Raw genomic sequence first — 19,562 nt, 5'->3', positions numbered from 1 at the left:
GGGCCCAAACCATCTTCATTTCACAGCCTAAACATTTTGAAATGCGACCAAGTTGGCTATGAAAAGTCTCTGAGAAGCCAAACGCTATGATATGAATAGTCTGCTTTTAAAGTTCCATGCGTTGTGATAAAAATGTTCAGCTTTGAGGCAGAGCTGGGCTGCTGTCTCTGACATGCCGTGGGGGTGGGGGGAGGGAGGAGGGGGCAATGGCTGGCTAATAAACTCAGAAGAGGAACAGATTTGGGGTGCCTGACATTTGTGTAACACTCTCAGGCCTCAGGGTTCTATATTTAATAGTGTTCATATGATAGGCCTGTAAAACATATGTTTCTAAGGACAATAAAACGCATATAAAAGCGCTTTAGAGTTAGAAGTTGGCTAATGATCTCAGTTCTGTTCTGGCTACTACTTGAGTTAATTCATTTCACATCTCCCAAAATTCTTTTTCTTATCTGTTTGCAAGAAGAGGTCTAATTTCAGTATTGTTGGGATTATCTAAGATTTTGGTGTATTCACTTGTTTATTCAACAAACATTTTTGACTCTTTAATTCATTCTTTTAAGTATAAACAAAGATGACCCAAGCCCTGCCCTCAGGGAGCTTATAATCCAGACCAAGATGGCTCAAATCTCACATTAGCCTATGAAGCATTAATTGGAAGAAATTCAAAGTAGCATCACTGGGCAAAAAGAGGCTAACAAACACTGTAGGGGACAGGAGTTTGACCAGTGGTAGAGTACTTGCCTAGCATGCACGAAGACCCAAGTTCGATTCCTCGGTACCAAAGAAAAAAGCTGGAAGTGGTACTGTGGCTCAAGTGGTAGAGCTCTAGCTTTGAGAAAAGTTCAAAGACAGTGCTCAGGCCCTGAGTTCAAGCCCCATAACTGGCAAAAAAAAAAAAAAAAAAAGATACTGTGGACACTCAATAAATGTTCTGAGGGATGAGGAAAAAGTCCCATGGCAATGGCTTAGGAAAGAAAATCTGTCTGGCCAGCTCTTTGACCTCTTGAAACTGGGAATGAGCCAAATCCTTCAAATCCTTTTTCTTCTTTCTTTGCCTATGACTTGGGGAGCGGTTCCGGTTCTGATTATGTGGCTGATGACCACAAACAGACAAGAAATTGGATCTGAATACTTTGTTTATTTTCTTGAAAGGCATGGAGATAGCATTTAGAAAACCCAGTGGCTTTTTTTGTCTTCCCTACAAACTTGTATTATTAGGATGTATGTGGAGGGCTGAGTGTGTGTATACAGTGGGGAGGGGTGCCAGTCAAATTTTGACTGTGCTCCAGGGAGAATCTAACCTCAGATTCCCCTCCATTGATAAAACTTCACAAACATACTCCCAACTGGGCAGCTAGTGCTCAAAAGACAAAGGACCTTGCTTTGCTTCTGCAAGGCACTGAGGAGGATATCCAAGGCAGGGTACAGGGTATCCATGTCACAGTTCCAACCATAGCACCATCTTACAGACCTATTACATTCCCTCTTGAAAACTAGCAATACAAGGATGCTAGAGGTGATTACATCATAGCCCTGTCTCAACAAAGATCACAGAGCTGTACAGATGGCACAGAACAGATGCACTGGAATGCCACTATTATGATAAACAGACACTTGCACAGAGGGTAATGAAAACAGACAAGTCTTCCAGGGACACTAAAGGTACTCCATGGAAGAGAGTGTGGGAGGCCTGGGTTGAATTTTCCATGAGAAAGAAAGGATTCTGGGACCCACAGACTAGATATCCACAAGAAAAAATTATTCTGTTTAAAGGTTTCAGTATTAGTGGTCACAAAGTTGACATCTTTAATAGAAATTAATTTCAAACTACTACCATGCCAGAAGAGATACGAAAGCAATGAAGGGAAGAAAGGGCACAAGAGCCCAAAGACTAACAGCATTTACTGAAAGCTATTATGTGCCCAAACTGTGTCAAGGAACTCCTCATAGACTATTATGACCTAATAACCTGACTACCTACTAGGTTCTAGGTACTAACTGGAATACTAAAACAAAAAAGGCTAGTCCTACCTCTTAAGGCTCATAAAAGAGTCAAAAGCTAATGTTAGCTAGGCACTGATGGCTCACACCTATAATCCTAGCTACTCAGGAAGCTAACATTTGAGGATTGCTGTTCACTGCTAGCCCAAGCATTAAAGTCCAGGAAACTCTTATCTCCAATTAACTACCAGAAAACCCAAAATGGTACTATGGCTCAAAGTGGTAGAGTGCTACCCTTGAATGAAAAAATTCAGGCACAACACGCAGTCCCCAAGTTCAAGCCTCACAACCATCACCACCACCACTAACAACAACAAAAAAACTAAGGTATTAAGCCACACTTTGGTTTAAAGATATTAAAGTAACTTCCGAGAGTCACTATGCAAGTAAGTGATGAGTTTGGATGAGATTCAAACAACCTAACATTAAATCTTGGGTTCTTTCTAAAAGGAATCACTTGACAGAGAGAATGAAGCACCTATGAGAATGACGGAATTAATCTGAAGCACAGTAATTCCCTGGCCTCCTAGGAACAGAGGAAAAAAAACCTTTCGAACAGTCAAGGTTAGTAATGTTCACCAAACATTCACCATATACCACACACGTGCTAATTAGATACACACATATCTAATTTAATCCAAACTCTGAAACCAATATCCTGGAATTGAGATTTATTGATAATAAAATATGCATTACGAGCTTTTTGCAACACAGGCCAAGAAGAATAAACTAGTGATTTTTAGTACAGACTTAAGCATTTCTCCTCTTTTTAATCAAGGATCAATTAACTACCTATACCTCTAGGGACCTCTTGGGATGTATAAATGGCTGCAGAGGAGGCGAAACACGAACTTACTGACAAACACTTAATGGGCAAAAAATGAAAGCAAGAAGAAAGGCCCCTGTGTTGGGTTCAGGCCTTTGAAACTTCACTGGCTTTGAAAAACTAACAGTTGGGCAGGTTGGGTGGTTTGGGGGTGGGGTGTAAAAAAAACATAGGATAAGTTTTTGTGGCCCACCCATTGATCAAATCATGTGGGAAGTGTTAGCAGAGTGACCTAGCCTCAAAGCCTGCTCCCTGCAGCCATGGCTCAGATTTGTACAAAATTAAACACAGGCTCTTCTTCTCAAAGTGCTTTTTAGAAAACCCTTCGTGAAGTGAGGAGAGTGGCAGTAGGAAGATGAAGGAGAAATGACAGCACTCTTCGCATGACCAAAAATCAGACCATGTTGTGGTCGGGGTCGGGGTAGCCTGGTAGGTAATCCACGTTTCCTGTGTACCAAGTTCGTCTGGTGCCTTTGTCCAAAGCTGTTCAGTTTTCAACTTGAACTAATCTGTAGTTATCTTAAAATAAGCAAAGTTGAGGATCTTCGAGAGTAATATTGAAAGCAGTATCTACAGAAAGCTTATCTAGCCAAGCACGATTGCTCAGGCCTGTAATCCTAGCTACTCAGGAGGCTGAGATATGAGGATCAAGGTTCAAAGCCAGCCCAGGCACAAAAGGACCTGAGACTCTTATCTCCAATCAACGCCTAGAAAACGGGAAGTGGGGCTTGGCTCAAGGGTAGAGCAGTATCCTTGAGCTGAAGAGCTCAAGGACAGTGCCCAGGCCAAGTTCAAGCCCCATGACCCACAAAAAAAGAAAGCCTATCTATCTACCCATAAAATAATAAGGGATATAGAATACACATCTACTATAGATGGGATAGCATAACTGCTCATGTCAAGAAGCTAGATGGACTCTGGGTCAAGAACTTCATGCATCTGACTGCCATATGGCATCACCAGTGGGGGCTGTCTATCCCTTTCTATGAATGATGATAACTGAGAGTTGGAAATGTCAAATAGCATGTTTGGAACATACTGAGTTAGCAAATGTCACCATCAGAAATACAGACCGAAGACATTTCAGTTCTATTTTCAAGAGGATTTAGAGCCTATTTAGGAACTAGTTTATCTTATCTCCACAATAACTATGGCAAGTTGTTAATATTTTTATTTATACTCAATGGAAAATAGAGGTGAGAAGATCTGTCAATCAACAAGGTTCTGTCTCTACTGAGTAAATGGGTCATTGGGATTTGAACCCAGGTCTGTTTCTTCCTCCCTGACCTGACCCTTCCTTTTATAAATGGATTCCTTGTTAAAAATATGATCAACTCAGGTTTTTTTTTTTTTAATCACTTAAGGTCAGAATGGTCAACTTAACGGTTACTTAGAGGTTCAACATACAAATATTTATGTTGCTTGTAAGTGACTGCATTTCTATTTAAAGTAATTAATTGCTACTGGTTTTCAAAGTGTGCAAACTCTCCTTGGTTTATGATATTTATTCAGATTTTTCAACTGGAAACAATCCAGATGGGACAAACTAAGTTTACTATGAAGGCATTTCTTCACCTTTCAAATAGGCTGCCATGAAAAACACTTGCTGTTGGCTGGTGTGAAGCTGGAATATTCTAGGTCTAAAGGTTTTCCCTGACAAATGCTCATTCTTCAGTGCTAGAAAGAAAGTTCAAGCCCTTTCTTCATAAAAAAAAAGACTGTTAGAACTAAAAGCAACTATACAGTAGAAATGAAGAAACTGACAGTAGATCTAGTTTTGATGACTGTGTTTCCTGACCTCAAGTCCATGGTCTTTAGCTGAAGACAATAAACCTATGTTGACAGCTCCAGATTATTGGGCACACAAAGATAAACGAGAGGCTGTCCTGCATTTGACTTCTCATACTTGGGAACTCTCAGGTTCTCCCTCCCAACACAATTCCCCCTCTTTTTCCTTTCCTTCCAGTACCAGGATGGAACCCAGGGCCTTGCAAATGCTCTATAGATCCTGAGCTATATTCCAAGTCTGTTTTTCTAAAAAAATAACAGCAGCCTTCTTAAAACCTCCAAAGCTGTGTGTTTTGACCTTTCCAGTTGGATTTTTTTTCTAGCCCTTGAGGCTGAAGTTGGGGCCTGGACATGTTCTCTGCGTTTTTTTTTTTTTTTCTTTCTTCCTTTCTCTCTCTCAAGGCTAGCACTTGACCATCTGAGCCACAGCACCACTTCTAGCTTTTTCTATGTATGTTACCCAAGGCTTCATGCATGCCAGGCAAGCATTCTACCACTAGGCCACAGTCCTGGTTCCTCCAGTTAGATTTTGAAAGTGCTGTCACTTTTACCTGCTAAGAAAGCAAACTGACCAGCATCAATGCTTCATTCCTTCCATGGAATGAGTTCCATACATACCTCTTCTTTCACCCTCATATATGTCATAAATGAAGTATTTTATTTCTAGTAAAATGCAACCCAATCCTCAAAGGATAGAAACTGGAATCCTCTCCCTTAGTGATGTGGGAATACTTCCCAGTACCTCTGTCCTCCCCACAGTTTCATAAAAGAAGGATGGGAATACATTCATATTCATGTAATGTAAATGAAAGCTGAGAGCTTTGATTATATTAGCTGATTCAATGCTCAAAACAAACCTTTAAGTTTACTGCTAGCATGTAGCTAAGAACCAAGGGCTCCAGAACCTATCATGTTTGTGTGTCTACTTTGCTGATAAGAGGAGTAAACAGAACATCCAGTGGAACCATCTAATCCTAAAGTCCATTTGGAGATGGAGCCAATTAGTCGATCTTCCTTAGTATACCTGGGTAGTGTCTAGCCACAGATATTAGCAACTCGAGAAGGCAACCAACAAGTTACTGGGACTGCATTTACCTCATACAGAAACCAAGGTTCCTCCTTGGATGTTAAGGTAGAGTAATAGGCTAAAGATTGCATCAAGTCAGCAGTGCAGGGTAGTACAGATCAAGTAGAGGCTTGGAAGCTACATGAATTTCTCAGGATCACCCAGTTAGTGGCAGGAACCAGGAGCTAAAGACAAGCACTGTAGCGCTACAACAGCTTCAGCACAGACAGACACTCTATGAGTCGAGTAGGCTAGAGGAACTCCTGCCTTCCTGGCTAGATAAACAATATGCATCTTAACAAATTACAGGGTTATCCTTTGGAGGACATAGGCAACATAACTTAAGACCTGTTTTGGTGTCACAAAGTATTATTATCTGAGTTCTATTTTTAAAAGTAGTCCTTGCCTAAAAGAAAAACAAACAAAAAATGGCCTCCTGCTAGAAGGTCATTAAATCTTAAAGAGTTAAAACCAGATAAACAAGGACATAAGAATTAAAGCCCATCAGATATTTGCTGGCATCACAAATCTTACTTATAATGGTGTTAGGCTCATACAATAATAAGATGATCATGTTTGAAACCTTGTGACATGTTAGATATTATCACTTCACACAGTTATTCCTTTCTTGTATACCTCCTGCACTTACTAGCTGAGTCACTTCAGGGAAAGATTCATGTTATTAATCTCTGAATCTCTAACACAAAGAAAAATTCCTAGGGTTTAGTGGATGCTCAACAAAAGTGCATTGAGCAAATGTTTAGGAGACAACCCAGAATTCACAAGATCTATCTCCTCACCCAGTATTGACTGCATCTCTTTATTTTTCCTAGCCAGGGTTAGGGTTATCCTAATACATCCCCTTCCAACCCCCAACAACATATTCCCACATAGATGAAGAATGCACAATTTCACCAGCTTCAGTTTTCAGATGGATGGTTAGGTTTAGATGGCCTTCAAAATCCTTAATCCTGACAGCTCCTCAGCCTTTTGCCTATATGGAAACTTTTAGAAAAGTACTTTATAGGGTTCTTGGAAGGTAGAGGAAGTTGTCCCAGTGATTCAACTGCTCTCTTTCATCAGTCCCAGTTGCTCTGAGGGGCAAGGGATCCATTTCAGCATCCCTAATCCATCTGCTAAGATCCTCAGGGAATCACTGTCCAAAAGAAAAGTGCCAGGTAAGAGAAAGATTAGAGATCTTAAGAAATAACTCAGACCTGAATTGGAAAAACCAGTTTTGCCACTTATAATCTATATGATCTGCAGCAAGTTGCTTAACTTCTCTGAACCTCAACTATTAAAAGAAGACACTGACATCTACTCACAAGAGGTATGAGGTATGAAATTTCATAGGTTAGACATTTCACAAAGCTTAGATCTTCTCCCTTCCAAAGCTGAAGAAACACATTTTTTACCATCCTCCATTTACACGATGCCAGGACAAGTGGTTTAACTGGCTTCCTATACAAGGTCACTGGACTAAGTAAGCTAGACAGGGCTGTGTCAGCTCAGGCAAAGATTGTCGCTTGCACTCGGCCAGACTGGAGCCCTGGAGAAGACAACCCTCACCCCTTCAGAAGCACAGTACCCATTCCCAGCCCTGTCAATGTTCCTTTTGTAAAATACAGAAACCTTCTTCAAATCTGACAGCTGCCACCTGCACAAATAATTCAGGGATGTAATTTTGTAACTGAATATAGCCCTGAAAGCTGAAAAGTTTGAAGTCCAAAATAATCCCTTTGACCTCCTGCCTAAAAGCTCACTAATCACTTTTTAATTTGCTGTTGATTTCCTCTCTGTGTGCTGTACTTACAGGTTATATTGTCATTTTAGAAGTATCCAGGGAGTGAATGGGCACTGCAGAAAACACCTGATTAAAGTGTAGATTCGAAGTTCTTTTCCACATTCCTAAGGCTTGGTTCTTTGCCTCACTGAGTTTTGAGTTTTCAAAGTATCTCTGGGTGGGCAGGAAAGAAGGGGAGGATTTTTGAATAAGTAAATTCAGAAATAATTATGATATGGTCTCTGCCCTCTAACAATGCCACATAAGGAGGTGACAGGAACTTCTCAAGGTAGTAGTATAAAACTGGAATCGTGAATACATTTATCGGCACATGACTTGGCAGTAACAGCCATGCAAAACTTGTTTACTGACTAGTCTAGTGAATCTACCTCCAAGATTCTTTGCTGTTATCTGAATGCCAAAGATGTATTCAGGCAGAGAGGGGGGGATGGGAGAGGAAGGAGTGAGAGAGAGGGAGGAAGAGATGCACAACTGAAACGTATTCTTCCCAAGAAGTTATCAAAACCTCCATTCTACTATCAAGCCTTTATCAATGAACGGAAAAAGAAAGAAAAAAAAAGAGAGATGTATGTGAAGTTGCTTATGTAGTTCCTAAAATATAGATGATAAAGTTATTTGCTAATAAGGAAATCAACTGGGAGTTTAAATAAAATTTCCTAAAATCCAGAATAATTTTCTTATTTGGAATAAGACTTTCTACTTACACCTTGCTAAGATGACTATACATTGAAAAAAAAAATAAATGAAGCCAAATAACTCTAGTGGAGTTATTTAGCTTTGCATGTAGTCTAAGACAATTAGCCAACCTAGCTCCTCCAGAGTGTGACAGTCTCCAGAGCTCTGGGACAGTCCTTGCTGACAATATTCCAAAGGGTGATATAACTCCTTGCTAGGTTTTGGTTCAAGTAGAAGAAATACATGACAAGATAGCCATATGATCACAAAAGTGAAACTGGGGACTACAAGGAGAACACAATGTTAAAAAAAATCAAATTACCTCCTGACACTGGTGACTCACACTTGTAGTCCTAGCTGCTCAGGAGGGTGAGAGCTGGGGATCAGCCCATGCAGAAAGTCTATGATTCTTATCTTCAATGAACCACCAGAAAACCAGAAGTGGCTCTGTGGCTCCAAGTGGTAGGTAGCCTTAGGTAGAAAAGCTCAGGGACAGTGTCCAGGCCCTGAGTTCAAGCCTAATGACAGACAAAAAAATTTTAAACACACACACACACACACACACACACACACACACACACACTCAACAACCACTGCTCACAGTATATTGTGTATCTTAGTTTCAATTCTGCTAAGCAGCGTACTTCCAATCCCACTCTCCCTGGCTCCATTTCTTCATGCACAACACAAGTAGGGTGATTTGATAACCTGTCTCATGGACCTTTCTAATATTAGGGGTATGGAAACAAAAGCTTTTGTTTCTAGGGATGCTGCATAAAATAGATGTGTCTCACAACCTACCCCAGTCCCAGTCAAGTGGGGTGCATATCACTGTGCAGTTTGCAAAGAGAGATGCAGAATTCAAGGATGCTCATTTATAAAGAACAGCTCCAGAAACATGTCCAACTTTGTATTCAACTTTTTGAAGTTCTGGGTTCTGTCAAAGTAGCAGGCACGAGCACAAATGGAGGGAAGAGACCACAGGGTGGGAAGGTTCAACACTAACAACTAACACTAACAACTCCAAGTGCTTTATAGGGGGTACCCCTGTATGTCTCCCAATATCCCTTCTCAGGAAAGCAGTGGGAGCTCAGTTTTACGAAAGCGAGAACTAAGGCTCAGGTGCGGTCAGGCAAAAGTATGTGGTCCGGCTGACTTTGCAGACATATACGACCAACGTGGTTTATACCTTTGGGTGCTTTTGGTTGGAACCAGGAGAGACTTCTTATCTATGACACATAGCAATTCAGGTGCCCAGCCATCACTTTCAGTTGCTTCACTTGCTTTGATAGGGCCTCCCTCCCCCAATTAGGAAGGGAATCAACAAAATGCAGGCATTCAGATTCAGATACTGGCTACAGACAGTATCTTCTAGATGGCTTGCTTTAGGAATCCTATTGTTCCAGGGGAACCAAACTCTTGCCAAACTCTTTAGGAAGCCACAGCTCCAGGATGCATTTTTCAGCTGTTGAGAGTTCCTGGGATGTTTCTCCAATGGTTCTAAAAGCCAGGTTCTTAATCCTTGCAAAGCAGCAAGGAGCCAGCTTCCCTAGGAGAGACAGAATGTCTACAGTCTTTCTTCCAAATCAAAACATAAAAACTCCCTAACTTTCCTTTCACAACTTCTCAAAATGTGTGAATCAGGCAAAGTGGGCAAAGCGGGTAACGAGGCCCAGTGGTGTCCAGCCTTTCTCTACCCCATTCCTCCCTTCACAACCCTGCCCATGTGACCCCTCTATTGCAGTACATTACAAAGTCCTCCCTGTTATTTTTGCCCATCTTGCTCCTCCCACCAACACCACACCCTCCCCCCTACTTTTTAAAAAGGGCACAATGCCAAATAACATTATTCTCCTTCACCATGGTTATTGCCATGAGAGTTGCCTGGTATGTTTTCATGGAAATCTCAGCCTCTACTATTGCTCCCTCTTGGTGCAAATGAATAACACTTGAAAAGCAATGGAGGAATCCCCAAGTGGAACCTAATTGATAGGACAAGAGGGATGAGCCAGGCTTCCAGAACTGCTCAAAGATGGTGGAATACGTGGCTGAGGCTGGTGGGGCTGGGGTGTGCAATTTTATGCAAAGGCACATGTTCCATTGGTCCCTCTGCGAGGAACTGTACTCTATCTTGGCTTGCCTACCTCAGAACCAAGAGACATAGAATGTGAGAAGGGGAGGAGAGAACTTACTTCACCTTATTCAAAGGTGAAAACAAGTGTAAATCAAAAAGAACCATGCCACAACTCTTTTGAGAAAAAAAAAAAAAACAATTTTAAAAAAGGTCTTCCAGGTTTTGTTTTTGCTTTGGTTTTGTGACCCTGTGAAATCAGCAGACCAAAATATAAGTCTCTCCCACTCCTGCCAAGTCCTGACAGTGTGACACCTGGCTAGTGAACTCTCAGGACCTGAGCTGCTTCATGGCAGAACAGGTCCTGCAGTCTTAAAGGCAGCCCCAGGGATTTCCTGATAGCAGGTGCACACCAATGCTGCCTCCTTCCCTTCCCCCACAAACCACAAAGGGGTAAGGGGTGATTTATAGGACTAGGACAGTATCTGCAAGAAAAAAATCTCTCTATCAAACTCTAAGTACTGCTGAGAACAGGATGGATATGTGGACAGCTGCTAGTCTATCAAGATGACAGAATGGGTCTTGGGGAATTAATTATTCAACAAACTTGCCCTTCCTTCACAAATCCTATCTAAAGAAATGGTGTGATGCCTTTCAGTACACTGACTATACAAAATACTGAAAGACCAGCGCACTTCAAAAGCCTTACAAAAACCCAGGAGCTTGGCAGGAGTTCCTCAGCCACTGGGTCTTTCTGTGTGTGGTTTATAATAACATGCAAACCCCATGCCAAATTCTAATCTATTAAGGGACTGCCAATTAGCAGGGGGCTTAGAGCTTCAGGTTTGAGAACTGGGGTGCAGGTCTAATTAGGCCTGCAAATCATTTCTTTCCATTGCCTCTCACAATCCAACACAAGTTAAGCCAGCCAATACTTCTGGAAAGACCCTTTCAATTCCTATGCATACTGAGTTTTTGTTGTTGTTGTTTGTTTGTGTTGATATTCCAGACTGGAGGTAGTTGTTTATTTTATGTCTGCCTTAAAAATTAAAATTGGCATTGAGCGAGGTTATGATTTAGATGATGACTCTCAGGTTCAAATAAAATAAACAAGGAAGTAAATAAATAAATAAATAAATTTCTCGACCCTGCCCAGATCTACCCAAATATTCTATCAGAATTTACAGGGGGGTGCTGCAATTTTTTTTTCTTTTTTCTAGTTCTGGAGATCAAACCTAGGACTTTGCTTATACTAGGCAGGACCTCTACCATGCTGCATGCAAGAATTATTATTTTTAATGACACTCAGGTTGTGCTGTTTCTAGTTTGACCTGAGAATAACTGCTCTAGATAGTAAATTTCACTTTGAAATTTAAGAAAAGCAAGTTTGACAATTGATATATAACATACAATGTACATATGCATAGTCAAATAAATACACTGAAGCCACGCATGGTAGTACATGCCAGTAACCCCAGCTATTTTGGAGATGGAGGCAGGAAGATCATCATCCAGACCAGCCCAAGTAAATTGCAGTAAGACTTCAAAAACAAACAAAAACCAACAAAATGGAGGCACAGCTCAAATGGTGTGTGCTAATCCCAAATACCTTCCCCCCCAAAAAAAAACCCCTCAAAACAAAAAACAATCCACATTGAATCACAGTTAGTTATTTAGTGTGCACTTATCATGTGCCTAGTTATAAACTAAGCTTGATAACAGCTTTGCCAGAACAGTTTCAAGAAAGAAATGGGATGATTCCAGATGCCAGACATCAGAGAGGCCTATCTCAGAACACAGAAAAGCCTGAGAAACACATGGCTTCCAGATACAGGAGAAAAATGTGCCTGGTTTGCAGACAGGATGAGGAGTGAAGATTGGGGGGGGGGGGGAACAGGCGCTGAGCAGGTAGAAGAATCTTGGCTGGAGAGTTCCATATCAGATCCTTTAATAACTTAACAAAATTACCCTTTTTCTCTGAACCTTCTTCTCTAGTAAAGGGAGGAGGGGGACTTACTGGTTCTCATAGCCAGTTCAGCAGTAACTCCCCCCACCCTACCGCAGGTTCTTCATCAAGGTTCACTATTTACTTTCACTTGAAAGATGAACAATCCAGCGGACCTTGGGTTATCTAGACAATTGTTGAAGAAATGCTAGCCTCAATCATCTCTAATCAGTTCTAAACAATCTGTTTTGTGAGTACAGTTTGCAACTTCAGACAAGACTGAGTTCCTAGCCAACATGGGCAATAGTTAATAGTTACCTTCTCGGCAATACAGGACAATTTGTGGTGACTCAATTATGAAAATATCTGCGGAAGGGGGCAGCCCATCTGGCCATGTTTAGGAGGGTCACTGCGGTGGCTGTATGTTAAGAAGAGCAGTGGTAGAGAAGCTCAGTCTACTGGCTCCTGCCCCCTGAGGTGTGACCCACCACCTAGGTTTGACCACAAGGAACCGCCTTCTGCAATCTCAGACCCATCTTCCTGGGATGAGGGGGATGAAGGCTCTTCTGGGCACCAAGCCACATCAGATTCTAAAGAGCAAGTTCAAATAAAGTTGCCTGCTCTACGGGAGCATCTAGGACTGGCTCTATCTTGACTTCACTCACTTCTCTGACCTTACTGCTGAAGTGGCTCTAAGCAGACTCTCACAGCCCATTTGAACACCTAGCTTGATTCCAGTGTCTACCTGGGTCCACATTAGAATTAAATGGCTACAGGAGAATACTCTCTCTGCAGGCAAATGGTGGCCTGGGGTGTCTCCCAGTATGTGGTCCTCACCCTCAACATGTCACCTTATAAACATGCTCAGTGAGTACAATGTGTGGCACACAGAAAAGGCTCATTCTTCCTTGTTACTTTCATGAGTATGGGATAGTGTTGTGTCCCTTCGGGGAGGACAGGGACCTGTGTTATCTTACTTAGCCCATGCCAAGATTCATTATTTACTTCATATATACATGCTAAACGTCAGTATTGATACTGGCAGGTGTAACTGAACACAACACAGGCTTTGATTCGCTTCTCCTTTGAATCCTTTTGTCAGTGAGCAAGTAGCACACTTCTCAAGTGCCCCTCCCACTCCTCCAAGACAAACCAACACCATCAATGCCTCTGCTCAGTGGCTCTGGCAGAATCTTCTTCCATCTACTTCATGAACATACACCTCCCTGCCCCCTAAGGACCAGGGATGGCTGGCTACCTTCATTATTTATTGCTATCTTAGTTCTAGCCTCCCTTAAGGCAACTGGTTTGTGTTTGTGCACACACTATATATGTAGTTGGCTGTCTCTTATGCAAGAGAAAGAAAAAAAAACTAAAATAAATCTATTTTTATAAAGATATAAAAACAAGAGAGAAATCAGTAAACAATATCTAACATTGATTAGGTTTGCTATGGAATGTTGATCCAATTACCAGGAACTTCCTGGGCCACCCAACAGCCTCTATAGGTCACTCCATTTCCTAAGACCTTAAAAGTAAGAATGGAACAGTGTGGGCCAAAAGCCTTTAAGCTTTATAGAAATTTAAAAAAAAATTTCCAGATAAGTACTTACCTTGGTTTTTAAATACCACCATGATGCAAGTTTCAACTGGTCCAACTAAATGTAACCACTAATAAACATCAAACACTCTCAGATGAATCAAATTTGAACCACATGAGACATTATTTTTTTCCTTCGCTCATAGTCTTTGTGATTTGAGTAGGAAACAAGGATGTGAAATAAAATGGCAAAGCCAGACAGGTCTAAATTCAAATCTGAAGCTATCAGACTTGAACTCCAGTTTCTTTACATATAAGTAAAAAGCAGTTATGGATCAAATTGACTCCCTTGACCCAACTTATATGTAGACGTCTCAACTGTTGGGACCTTAGCAAATAGACTTATTAGTAGAGTCTTTGCAGAGCAACAGAGTGAAATTGATAATGTTAAGGAAGACCCTAAGTCAGTATGACTGGATATGTCCTGGTAAATGGAAAATGTAGACGCAGACATGCACACAGGAGGAATACAGCAGGAACATGTGTGCATGAAGTCAGTCACATACACTGCATGGCAATAAGCCTCAAACAGTCCCTTCCCTGTTCAACTTTCGGTACTGCAGAACTATGAGGACACAGCTTAAACAGCCTAGCTTGTATTTCATTTCCACTTGTTGGTTAGCAATATATACTTGGGGGCACTGAACCCCATCTGTTCAAAGGAATTAACTTTCAAATGTGTGACCTCCGCCTCTGCTCTTCTTCTTTAGTGTTCCATTAGTCCAGGCTAAGCCCTGTTGTCCATGATTCTGCCAAACCCACCCCTTTTTCTTCCTTATTCTTGCTGTTCCCCTGCCTCCAAACTTCAAAGCACTGAACAAGCGCTTCTGTTTTTGTTTTCTCTTTGGTCATGGAAGTATATTTACATATCTATATACATATATAATGATAACAATAATAATAAAGAACAGTAAAAATGACTACAATCTACCAGCGTTTACATTATTTTCCTTCACTGAATAACATAATCAAAGTTTCTCCCATATTGGTAGCTCTTACCTCAGTGAACTTCCCCTACTGGACACCTTGGTCAGTAACTTTGATATCCTTTAGCACATCTGTGGAGATAATACCAACCTGGGAGATTCGAATGTGAGTACTCGACGGGAAGTACTCATTCAGTAATCAGCCTTTTTCATTTGTCGTTTTCACGGTCTAGTCACCTAGATTTTAAACTCTTAAATAGGAACCTCATTTTAACTTCAGCACTACATCAAGCTAGCCACTAGCAAATGCTGAATCAATCCATGCACAGTGAAGTGGGTAGCTGGATATCCTAATTACTGCAAGTACATTTGGAGCTTGTTTTAAAATGCAAAGCAAACAAACAAAACACCTAACGCTGGCCTTCAGGTCAGATCAGACATCCTTACTAGAAAAGTGACGTCTCCACATCCTTCAGGGATCATTCCCCTTTTCTATTCAAAGACATACAATGTTGTCAAGCTCATATATTTTATGCTTGTTGGTCAGGCTGACAGAGGGAAGATAATAGCCCCCGAAAACCACTTTTGAGGGGTTTGAAATATAACCCCTTGCTATATGGAGAAACTTTATACTTTCTCTATGGATCCCACAATCCCTCTTCTCCCAGGCAAGTCCTGGGGCACTTTTCCAGTCCCACACTGCTCTGTGCTGAAGCCAAAGCCCTGTTTCCTGCCTCAAAAGGCCCTTTGTTTGGACTCTCTTTCCCAATCAATTGTATCCTGAACTTGAACCCTTAGCTTTTGAGAACTATGTAGCCTTGGCCGCAGAAGACTTGCCAGCAGGTTTGTGGTCCTTAACAGCTTTCACAAACCTCAATGTGAGGGCATGTCTCTAGCTAAGAAACTCTGTTCATGCGAGGGAGGGGTGGCAGTATTATTTTAAGAGTTGCAAAAACAACTTCAAATTGACTCTTTGGTCTTTAATTGCTACCAGAAGACTAAGAACTTCTTGTTCTCTTGTATTTAATTAAGATGATAGTTTTAATCAATTCTAAATGATATTGGTTAATGCTCTGTTCAATCTCTCAGACAGGTTTTGCATCAGAACCCTGGAATGCCAAGACCAGTTTCCAACAAGCTGCTCCCCACTCCACCCCACCCACCAGTAGGAAAACAGCTTCAACAAGCACAGATGAAGAAAGGTAACTACACTGGCCCAGTGCCACGTGATTCTCTGGGAGGACTCCACGGTTGCTTTTCAAACATCAGATAAACCAAGTCTGAACTCAGAATTATCTAAAACACACCCTTCCATTGTGGCATACTGCCTATATTTCTTTGCTCTATCTATCTATCTATCTATCTATCTATCTATCTATCTATCTATCTATCTATCTATCTTTCTATCTATCTTTCTATCTATCTATCTATCTGTCTGTCTGTCTGTCTTATCTATGAAGATAGAGTCTCTCTATGGAGGCCAAGCTGACCTTGTGCTCATAATCCTCTGCCTCCCTAAGCTGAGATTACACTTGTCCCACGACATCCAGCTGGCATACTGCCTTTTAAGCCTATGTTCGTATTGTTGTAGAAATTTATGATATGGGAATCTCATTATCTGTTCTGGGCAGCGCTTTGTGATAGCATTCAGCAACTCAACCAGTAAGACCTCCAGCACCAAGCACTATCCCTGAAGTGCAGCCTTCTTTTACCCTTGAGGAACTACTACTGTACTGTATACTTTCAAGACCATCTAAAGCAAGTTCCCCTGGCTCACGTGAGGAAATTTAAACCTGTTAGAATGTGAGTGATGGATGTAAGGTCACAAACATTAGAGTTTGAATGGCATGAGTTTAGGAGGTAAGACAGTATCTCAAATTGAAGAGGTGAGGGAGTGGGATAAGCAGGAGCCACCTTTATGAATGGATTTATTTTCTTCCCATTGACAAAGAAGGAGGAAGAGTAGAAGTGAAGACCAGCATGCAGACATCTGTACGCTGTTTCCTGAAAGCAGTAAGACCAATATATGAAGGTAAAATATGGACACTGAGTCTAACTGACACATGTTGGAATCTTGGTGAATGATAGGGTCTTTCCAGAAACTGAGAAGTGAAGTCCCTCCCCCATCCCCAGGTAATAGGCCTGCCTGAATTCCTAGAAGCAGGGGAAGGTACTTGGGCAACAGGTTCCTGGACCTGCCAAACCTATACCATGAACTCCAGACCCTATCAACTCCCAAGCTCCTTGTGACCCTGCCCCCTGACCACCACCCTGTCTAGGCCCCCTGGACCTCTGCCACCACTGTGCCATGCCTCCTGCCACCTGACTCTTCTCAGGTCACTGTGGCAGCCCTCTTCAACTCTCCATTACAATTGATCTTGTTTGTTGAGGTTGTTTTCTGTCTTTTCTTTACAACCCTTGTGACTCAGGTTCTGATCAGCATTAAGTGCATTGAAGGCTGCAAGATTTCTAGGGACATGTGTCCACTTGCAGTCATCAGCTTTCTAATAAAGACTCCCAATTAACCTCCCAAAATGTACTGCTCTTCATCTTCTCATCATCAAATTCTCATGTAACAAAGGTAGATGTCAAAAAGAACACCTGTATGCTCAAAACAAGATTGGCAGGAACCACAAACTTAAAAAAAACAAAAACAAAAACAGATGTGTCTGGGAAGTAGACTACGAAGGGATGACTGAGAGCTAGTCCCTTCGAAAATAATAGTTTTTGAATCTTTTAAAAAGAATAAACTGTAACTGGATGCTGGTAGCTCAAGCCTGTAATCCTAGCTACTTAGGAGGCTGAGCTCTGAGGATCATGGGTTGAAGATGCAGGGAAGATCTGTGAAACTCTTATCTCTAATAAACTACACATCTTCTTTCCTCCCTTCTCCCTCCAAAAAAGAAAAAAAGCAGTTCATAGAGCTGTGGCTCAAGTATTTAAAGATAGCCTTGAGCAAAAGAAGCTCAGAGACATCATCCAGGTCTTAAGTTTAAGTCCCCCTACATACACACCACACACACACACACACACACACACACACACACACACACACACACAAATATATAACTGAGCTTTAGGACATTATATTAAGGGGTGAAAGGTTTTGTAGACTACTGACACATGGGGCCCATACCAATATCTGATACACAGATATTTGAAACACAAAGGATGTTTCAAAGCATGTTAGTTTTGGGGCTTTCTTTTGCTTTCTGGATTTGAACTCCAACCTCTTTAAGAGTTCAAAGATAGTTAACTTCTCTTCAAATTAAAGGTGGAGAAGGGAGAATTCCTCATGATTGGTCCTCTACCTCCTGTACCTGAGACTATGTAAAGGATGACCGTTGACCTGGAGATGAGCAGAAGCCCAAATGGCCCTTAGCTTAAATTAAATTAGTGCAGCCTCATTCTTGGCAATGCCATCTAACAGCAATCTCCTTATGTGCTTATTGAAACAACTGCGATGATACCCACTTCAGAAGCCTTCACTCTAACACACCCCAATGTAGGGTTAATAAACCCATCGACCTGGATACTTCTGTACAGATAGGATATATTTCTAGAACTGTGTCTGTGCACAATCTTCTCTGAGACACACAGGCCAGGGATCACATTCCAGTCATCATTAGATCCCCAAACTTAGCACTAGATACAGGCTGGCACATGTCAGGCATGTGGTGACTGTTCTTTGAAATGACTCATTGCCATAACTTATTCAGGTAATTTTAATGGTAAATTGATTGATTATATTTATTATCATTAATGCTAGTAATTGCTTACACTATACCAAATACCTGATGCTGATTTTATGTCAATATGATCTTTTGAACAATTAGAAGTCCTTTCAAAGAATTAAATCCATTCTCACTGGAAATATTAAGCAGCGGTTTGAGGTTATCCCCAAACAAATTATTTAGAGGGGGATTGAGCCCTTTATTGGATATTCATGACATGTGAGCTTTGAAACAGGAAACGAAGGACTAAGGTTAATTTTTAATAGTTAACACCTTATGCTGCCTCAATCACATGACCAATTCCACTAGGGAATCATATCAAGTTTGATTAAAATATACAAGATATTGCGATCAGAATGGATATTCTATGAAATTTGTTTTTTTGTCTTCCGAACCAGATATTTTGGTATTTTACCTTTGGCCCATTCACGATAGTCAGAAGCAAGACCAAGCAAATAAACCAAGATACATACTACAGGTCATTTCAAAAGAGATTTCCAACAGGTGAGAAGAGACACCGTAGTCAACACAAAATTCAATGTGTTGATCAAGAGAAAAAAATCATGTGAGTAACACAAAATTAAATTTTAAATGCCTAGGTGCTCTTTAGTGAGTTATGTACTTCCAAATCTCCTTAATACTTTATTATGGGCTGTGCAAACTCTAGCAAGTTTTTTTTTTTTCTTTTTCCATTTCATCACACTGACTTACAGGGAGTAGGTGTTAAGCACCCAGTACTAAGCTTTATAATTATAGTTAACAATAATTCAGCTATTTATAGAAAGAAGAATTGCTGTGCCAACGGCTACCTCAAGGTAATGAGATTACAGACAACAAAAATCCTGTTTTTCTTTCTGCTTTATGTATGTACTTTCTAAAAAAAATTTTTTTTTTTTGGTATGAAGAGATGGAGGTCAGGGGACAGGCAGCAAAGAAATGAAAGAAACAATAGGGTATAAAAGTGTTGGTTGGAGCTAGATTCTGAAGGGGCTTAAATATCCACAGAAAGCTAAAGGGACAGAGAAGTCTTGCTCTGAAGAGAAGGAAGTCAGTTTTGAGAAATGACTCTTATACATTCATTACACAAAGGCTATGTGGGGGAGGAAAAACTATCAGCCAACAA

General features: G+C 41.0%; 1 protein-coding gene and 1 long non-coding RNA gene across 2 annotated transcripts in view; one reads left to right on the top strand and one right to left on the bottom strand.

The window, feature by feature from the left end:
- Plpp3 (phospholipid phosphatase 3) overlaps positions 1 to 19,562 on the bottom strand; it is a 69,577-nt gene that overhangs the window by 35,741 nt on the left and 14,274 nt on the right. The gene's annotated exons all lie outside the window — the stretch shown is intronic.
- On the top strand, positions 1,587 to 19,035 carry LOC150061757 (uncharacterized). Its single transcript, XR_016535853.1, has 5 exons — positions 1,587 to 1,665; positions 2,455 to 2,568; positions 15,795 to 15,907; positions 16,657 to 16,737; positions 18,838 to 19,035. It is a non-coding gene; the product is annotated as an uncharacterized LOC150061757 (long non-coding RNA).

The sequence above is a fragment of the Megascapheus bottae genome, chromosome 6, assembly GCF_031878675.1.
Source record: "Megascapheus bottae isolate mThoBot1 chromosome 6, mThoBot2.hap1, whole genome shotgun sequence".
Lineage (NCBI taxonomy): Eukaryota > Metazoa > Chordata > Mammalia > Rodentia > Geomyidae > Megascapheus > Megascapheus bottae.
Note: the sequence above shows the minus strand (reverse complement) of the source record. Positions and strands in the feature narration are given on the sequence as shown.